Raw genomic sequence first — 8,597 nt, 5'->3', positions numbered from 1 at the left:
TCGAAAAGTGAGCTTTTGTACTTAAATATTTAGATAATTTATTTTTACTTTTTTTTATAAATCATTAAAAATACTTCTATTTTTGGTTGCTTTATGTAGAGTGTATAGTAGATAATTAATTAATATTTAACATTGCATTCTTCAGAGTAATGTTTTCATACTATTTTAGATTATTTGCTTTATATACTTATTTTGTTTTCACTCTTTCATTCATGAGTAAAGTATGCATATATTTATAAATATCTGTTTTATACGTAAGTACTGTAAATTTCTACAATATGTTGTTATAAATCATTTTAACATTACTTTATTTACGCTTTTCTTAATATATCAATACAGCTTCAAAATTTATTGATTTATCTATTATTTCATACATTTTAAACACATTTGCCACATTACACAGTCCCATATTTTATACTGAAGATGATGACAGAAGCAGCTGTTGAATGTTTTAAAAAGACCACGGCGATACCCACTCAGAATGGTAAGTTAGAAATGTTTACATAACTTGCTTTAAATCAGTTAAGAATATTTCTCTTCAGCTAATTATAATTCATTGTCTTGATTTATCGCATTTAAACAGATAAAATAAAAGTAATTGAAAAAGTTTTATTAGTTAAGCCAATAGCTGTGTGTAGGTTACAAATTATTGAAGTAACTAATGACGATAATATAACAATACTTTTCACCTTTTATTAATTTTTGGAACATCACAATTAATGGAACTGTTTCAATATCGATATTTTAAGGGCTAACCTGTTAAAAATAAATAATTCACTGTATTTTTGTAAAATAAACAAAACAAATTCGAAATTGACAATGACAACTGATAACCATAACAACGAACTTTTCGATGTTGACTTCAACCGACCGAAGTAGTTACAATGCATAAAGAAAAAGGTCATTTTCAAATTTTTGGCAAAGAAATAAGTTAAAAAGTAGCGTTTAGTTATCAAAATTATAAACAAATCATTCTCCAATAATCTGTACCAAAAACTCAATTCATGCATTTTGATAATAAGGGAAATATTTAATTTTAAAGGTGGTTATTATCAGGTTATCGATAGTGGTTATAGAGCCACTACTTTAGAAAATTAATAATAAAATAATAATAACACTAATGTTAAAGCGCAGAAATATAACCTTGCATACTTTATGCTCTCCTGGTACGAAATTTCAATTTTCGAAACTATCGTGTCTACAAAATTACGGTGCCAGGCCCATCCACCAAAATTTTTCTGAAGTAAAATAATTTGTAGTTGTATCAGTACCAGGAAATACTTTAGCTCATTTTTATCCGTAAAAAATATACTTTATACGGACTTTTTCACTTAATTCAATAAAAAACAATCTCATTACTCATTCGGTAACCTTAATTTTGACAAATAATAGTAATTTACCGTCCACATTGCGTTTTTCCTTGGTGAAAATCAACCTATGTATAGCTTCCCTGTGGGTTGTTTTTGGGAATTAAAATCGAACATTTGTTCAAAGTTTTTGCTTAATTCATCAATAAATTACAATTTATCGAAAGTTCGATTTTGTTTCTTATACATGGGTTAATTTTGACCGAAAAATACGTATAAAACACCGTAAATAATAATTGTTTTACAAAAAAAAGACAAGCGAGAGCTAATTTATATCATTTGTTAATTAATCAAGGATGCCAGTTAATATTTACTGATGAATTAAGCGAAACATTTGACCAAATGTTCAATATTGTTTCCCAAAAATAACCCATGTATCTACCTGTCGATTGTTTTTGGGAACCAAAATCAAACATTAGGACAAATTTTTCGCTTAATTCATCAGTAAATAACAACTGATATGGAAAATTAATTAATAAATGATAAGAACTAGCTGTGGCTTGCCTTATTTTTGTAAAAAAATGGTTATCTATTCTGTTTTACAGTTTTTTCGGATAAAATCGACTCACGTATATGAACGAAAATCGAACAATTCGAGCAGTTAAGCAAAAATTTTCAACTTGATTCGTTCGATTTTAGTTCCTATATGTGGGTCGACACCTTGACCGAAAAATACGTAAAAACACTATAAATAATCATTTTTTACCAAAATAAAGCAAGCCAAAGCTAATTCTTATCACTTATTGATTAATTATTGTTATCAGGTGTCATTTATTGATGAATTAAGCGAAAAATTTGACCAAATGTTCTATATTGATTCCCAAAAATAACCCATGTATAGCTACCTGTCGATCGATTTTGGGAACTGAAATCGAACTTCTGCCAAATATTTTTGCTTAATTCATCGATAAATGATAGCTGATGATATATATTAACCAATAAATGGTATAAAGAGCTCCCGCTTCCTTTATTTTTGCCAAAAAATGATTATTTATGGTGTTTTTTACGTTTTTTTCGTTCAAGGATGAGCGACGTATCGGAATGAAAATCGAAATTTGTCAGAATAGTTTTGCGTAATTCTTCAATAAAACACATCAAATATTAAAGATTAAGCAATAAATGATCTAGATACGCTCTCGTTAGCTTTGTTATTGAACAAAGTATCAAATTTTGTTGTATTTTTTGCGTTTTTTTTGTCAAATTTTTCGCTTAATTCATCAGTAAATGACAACTGATATCGATAATTAATTAATAAATGATATTAATGAGCTTTTGCTTGCTTTATTTTTGCCAAAAAATGATTATTTATGGTTTTTTACGTTAAACTTAAACTTTAGTAGCTGTTTGGTAAACATCTGTAATATGTAAACTAGATATATAACTAAATATTTGACTACCGTCCGCGAGATGACGTTCCAGTTACGTGAAATACGAAGGACATTCTGCAATTCAGCAACTCAAATATAAGGGACAATCGCAAAGTGCAGTATTATAAAGACTAATAATATACATAACTAAATTTTGTTGTCATACTTTTTGCCCAATAACTCTTAATTATAAACCTTTAAATAACTTAAAGGGGAGGTATTTATTCTCGTATTAGCTTTTAAAATATTTTACCTGTAGATTGTTTTTGGGAATCAGTCGAACTGCTGAATATTTTTACTTAATTCGTCAATAAACGATAACTGAAACGATTAATCAATAATTATATTAATGTGCTTCTACTATTTATTCATACATTTCAAATACTTATGTAAAAATTTGAATTTATAACAAATTCGGTAACATTTTTGTCAAACAAATTGAAAGGGTCTTTCTTTATCAACACTAATAACAATATTATAAAAAATTAGCTTCAAAAAAAGAACGAAATACAAGAAAAAAGCGATTTATAAAAAGTGGTAACAATACAATATTAAGAAAGTTTAGTTTAAACACTTAAAACTACTGGTTTCCTCCCACGAAGAATTTTCCTGTGGTTTGAATGGTCATGTCCTCTATGAATGATCCAGGGCGGTTTAATTCGAGGTCACTCATACTAAACCAACTGGTGCTTTAACTTTCCAATCGTGTTCGAGTCCGAAGCTGTAAAGGCCCGCCGTCGAATAGAATGTAAAGTGAATATAATATTAGTTATTTGTATACTGATGTTTAAATCTGATCTCTCCTGGGCTGTAGAAGGGAGATTAGGGAAGAATCGGTCGAAAATGTTTGTGTAAGCATCGATGATAAGCTTTAATACTTGCACTTTTTTGTTCCCGTTAAGTTCTATCTTTGCTTTACGTACTTCCATGCCTGTGTCAGGTTCCACCAAGATATTGGAAGTAGTTTGTGATTCTGGTTGTCCCCCAGGAGTATCTGACGGTTCTCGTTCCACAGGAGCTTGTGGTTGTGCCATTTTAATTAGTTCTAATTCAAGATCTGAAATCAATGATAAGTTTTTACTCCTCATTACAAATTAATTATCTTCTGTCGCTATATGTTGATAGCAACGAAGGCAATATTCGGATGTGTTTTGTTTCGCAAAACAACTTCGCGAATTTGCACTACTTACTTTACAAAGAAACGTAGATCGTTTTCTTCATTAGTAAATCAACCCTAAATAGAACTATGTTAACTAACTTCAATGTGCACAAAAACATTAGTGACAATTTTGAAACTCTGCAAAGAGCAGATGCCTACCAGTACAACCTACACTATTTAATATAATATATATTACTGTTGACAAAATTTTGTGATATCATTTATTAATGTTATTAGTGTGCAGAGATATATGAGCTACGTCTTATCAATATATGTATAATCAGCTATAGTACTTCTGTCACATCATCATTAAACAAATAAATAATTGAAAAATACAATTCTTACCCGTCTTAACTCCTCAAGCTTAATATATAATGCAATCATGTCCAAGTTATCAAGAATTTGGACATTGTACGCAGTATGTTATCAGTTTTACATAAAATTTAACAGCACTTATTATTTATTATTATAAATAAAAGCACACAAAACGAGCTAAAAATAACGAAGAAAGTTAAATTATTTAATTATTACTTCTTTAATTAAAAATTAGTTAATAAAACACATAACCTGTAATAAAATGAAGTTAGATAACCCGCACTTCTTTAATGTCAAGTGGGTTGGAGCCCAAATTTAATGACATTTGTAATTATTATAGTATGTTTTTAATTGTTATCTGATAATTTATTATGACTAATATTATTGTTTATAATTAACATTTAATAATAAAAAAACGACGAAGCCGATTGTTGGTATAATTTTATATTTACTTTTTATAACCCTTATTTTTGTTGATTTTGCTGTTGTTTTTGATTTTCGAAAAGGAACTTTACCATTAGCGAATCCAATTTACCATCAGTATTATGACTAGTAAAGGTAGTTCGCAAAAATCAGTAAAATTACCATTACAAGAAACCATGGAATCCTGGCTGGCCGAGTTTCCAGAGTTGGTATTGGAAGGAAGTACACTTAAATGCACAACTTGTAACATGACCCTGACCTGTAAAACAAGATCAGGTATTGTGAAGCACCGCTCTCGAGAGAAACATAAAACATTAAGTTTGAGCAAATCAAATGCCACTGATCGACAAAAGAATTTCAACAAGGAGCTTGTAAAATTCATGGACGGCTGCAAAATTCCTTGGAAGCGATTAGAGAGTCCTTGTTTTCGAAAGTTTATTAAAAAGTGCATTTCTGGTAAGTTTGGTAATGTGCAAATACCTTCAGAAACATCTTTTAAGAAGTTTATTATTATAAAAAAAGAGGGTACTTCAAAAAAACACGGGAAAGCAAATGTAACTCCCAAAAAAAGTAAAAAGAACATATTAAATTTTTTTTGTCAAATTTTTCGCTTAATTCATCAGTAAATAACAACTGATATGGAAAATTAATTAATAAATGATAAGAACTAGCTGTGGCTTGCCTTATTTTTGTAAAAAAATGGTTATCTATTCTGTTTTACAGTTTTTTCGGATAAAATCGACTCACGTATATGAACGAAAATCGAACAATTCGAGCAGTTAAGCAAAAATTTTCAACTTGATTCGTTCGATTTTAGTTCCTATATGTGGGTCGACACCTTGACCGAAAAATACGTAAAAACACTATAAATAATCATTTTTTACCAAAATAAAGCAAGCCAANTTATATTGTAAGTATTGTATCTTAAAAAAAATATATTTTATTAAAAAATGACTGTTGAGTTTTCAGACTCGTTAAGAATGTAAAAACATTAAGGTAACGCTGGTAAAAGTATAAAATTTTCTTGTAATGTTTTATCATTTATTATAAGCAAACATGCTATAACTACAGAACTGTACAAATTGCATTAAAATACATTTATTAGTACGGATTATAAAATAATTTTCTCAAGTTACAAAAATGTAACATGTAATTCACATAATACTGCTGTACAAATATTTCTCTTAAGATCGAAAATATAAAATAAAATAATAGACCAACTATTCATAAATGAAAGCAAAACTAATAACACTCAAGATTTTCATATCTCTAACAATAATATTTATATTTAGATAGAGAAATAAATCAATCAATCTAAGAAAGCAGTTTCTTACAGAAGGTCTCTGCAAATCTGACACTAAAATAATTTTCGTCTGCATTAGCATACGGAAAAACCTTTTCACAAATGTTAGTTTTAACTGTTTTCTCATCAGAATGCGTTTTACTGTGCTTCTTAAGACTACAATTTCGTGTGAAACGTTTAAGGCAAAGTTTACACTGAAAAGGTTTTTCATCAGTGTGTGTTAAAAAATGAATTTTCAAGCTTCCATTTCTCGTAAAACACTTATCACAAATGCTACATTTGTACGGTTTTTCACCTGTATGTATCAAATTGTGCTTTTTCAGACTACATTTTCTAGTAAACCGTTTAAAACATAACTTACATTGGTACGGTTTTTCACCAGTGTGAGTTCGAAAGTGTATTTTCAAACTACCACTTCTTGTAAAGTACTTTTCACAAACATCACATTTAAATGGTTTCTCACCTGTATGTATGCTCATATGAATTTTCATGTTACCTTTATAAGAAAAGCTTGTATTGCATATTGTATGTATGAGGTTGTGCTTCTTTAAGCTGCAATTTCTAGTGAACCGTTTCAAACAGAGTTTACACTGGAAAGGCTTGACTCCGGTGTGAGTCAAAAAGTGCATATTTAAATCACCTTTACGAGTAAAACAACGTTCACATATGTCACATTTGAATGGTTTCTCACCCGAATGAATAAACGAATGTTTCTTGAGACTACACTTTCTCGTAAAACGCTTGAAACACAAATCGCATTGGAATGGTTTCTCGTTTGTGTGAGTTAAACAGTGAACCTTTAAGTCTCCACGACGAGCAAAACACTTATCACATTGGTCACATTTATGTGGTTTCTTACTATTGTAAATGATTTGAGGCAAAAGTCTTCTTTCTGGGAAAAAGAAATCGGTCATGTTCCACATTTGTGATGTTTTATCGTCAATTCATGAAAATAACATACAATTCTTGACATCGTATGCTTCACATTTAAACAAATATATTATATAAATAATGCCCAATTTCGATTTACTTTGTTCAATGAACCAATAACGAAACGCTTATAGTAGTTAAGTTAACACTTTTAACATATATTAATAAAAACTATTATGTCTTGTGGCAAGTTAACAGTATTTACTGTAACTTGTAATTTATATTTGAATAATTTAAACAACTTTCTTTTAGTTTTCCGAAAATTACCTCTAACCTTAAAGTATTTGACATTAATATAATTGAATATAATACAAGGCAATATCCATAATCATAGATAGTCATAATCGAGGTCCATAATATAAGGATAAAATTCATAGATATTGCATAAGCTCAAAAAGGTGTTCATTGAACCATAGACATATATTAATGGACGTGACTTAGCCGTTGTAATAATTTCTTGGCTCGAAAAGTGAGGGGATGGCGTATGGTTCGGACTAGTGCTATCTCTTTTAAGACACGCGTACGCACTATTGTGAGAGAGATGGATATTGTCAGAAACTTCGTTCCATCTCTTCTTTTGTTGTACCACAATTCTGACCGCTAAGGCATGTCTATTAGTACACGTCGACGATTTGAACCACGCTATATTACTTCTATATTCTTCCTTATTGTAAAACTCATAGATACTGCATTTTTTCTTGTTTAAAAAAGGGCGTTAATTTGAACTACTCTGCATAAGTACTAATTTCTATTACTTCTATATTTTTATTATACAGGGTTTAATTTTAGGCTTACCAAAGTAAATTATATTTTCACAAATATTTTACGTGCTTTTATATTACTACATCTATTGATTCCATTCCATTCCATTCATTTATTAAGGTGTATCTAATACGTGAATTATAGGTTCCATTACATAATTCCAAAAGATTTATTGTTAAATTTAAAGTAACAAGTGTACTAAATAAACATTTCTTATTGTAACATAAGCAAACGGTAAACGTTAAAAGTACAGGAGCATTATAACTCTACATGTTGAAAATATAACGTTCTGTAAAATGAGCGCAAAAAAAAATTGAAATTCTATAAAGGAAAAAGAAATTTAAATATATTTATGTCCCACGACTGCCGATAAAGCAAAAATATATAGATATATATATGTATATATTAGATGTGTGTATTTGTATGTATCATATAGTTTGCCCGAAGGAAAGAGGATTAGGAACTTGATATAATAATAATTAATGTGTCAACTACACAACAAATATTACTTGCTTTAAAATAATAAAGAGAAAAAATAATTAGAGGGACTAGATGCTGTTAGGATCCTGTTTGCATTTAATAAATATTCTAGCGTGGGACATAATAAGTATGCATTATAATAGATTCGATCGATTTGTCTTAATAAATATAAAAAAAAAAGAAAATGAACGTTTCCAAATAACAATTGTACAAATTTCGTGCGCTCAGTGACCGAAACAAAACCTGGGACACACATCCAACAATAATTTAACAACAAGAAAAGAAGACCTTCTTCACATACTGACTGTTTACCCGCAACTTTCGAAAGATGAACTTTGTGTCGGGAAAGTTTTGTTATCGCAGTAACTGGCACACTTTAACTTTTATAAAATTCTAAAAAATATACACTGCTTCTAATGTAGTTCAGATAAAGTCCAGAGGATTAATACCCTAGTTTGGAAACTTAAAAAAATGACTTAGCTTTTTTTCCT

The 8,597-nt window shown here is 29.3% G+C and overlaps 2 long non-coding RNA genes across 2 annotated transcripts; one reads left to right on the top strand and one right to left on the bottom strand.

Moving 5' to 3' along the window:
* Positions 1-3,063: 3,063 nt before the first annotated feature.
* LOC108739311 lies at positions 3,064-4,560 on the bottom strand. The gene is made up of 2 exons (XR_001938127.1): positions 4,239-4,560; positions 3,064-3,791 (listed from the first exon to the last, which is right to left on the bottom strand). It is a non-coding gene; the product is annotated as an uncharacterized LOC108739311 (long non-coding RNA).
* Positions 4,561-4,603: 43 nt separating this feature from the next.
* LOC108739313 lies at positions 4,604-5,201 on the top strand. Its single transcript, XR_001938128.1, has 2 exons — positions 4,604-4,642; positions 4,715-5,201. It is a non-coding gene; the product is annotated as an uncharacterized LOC108739313 (long non-coding RNA).
* The last annotated feature ends 3,396 nt before the right edge of the window (positions 5,202-8,597 follow it).

The sequence above is a fragment of the Agrilus planipennis genome, unplaced genomic scaffold (genome assembly GCF_000699045.2).
Source record: "Agrilus planipennis isolate EAB-ADULT unplaced genomic scaffold, Apla_2.0 scaffold181, whole genome shotgun sequence".
NCBI classification, from domain to species: Eukaryota; Metazoa; Arthropoda; class Insecta; order Coleoptera; family Buprestidae; genus Agrilus; species Agrilus planipennis.
This window is presented reverse-complemented; position numbering and strand designations above follow the sequence as displayed.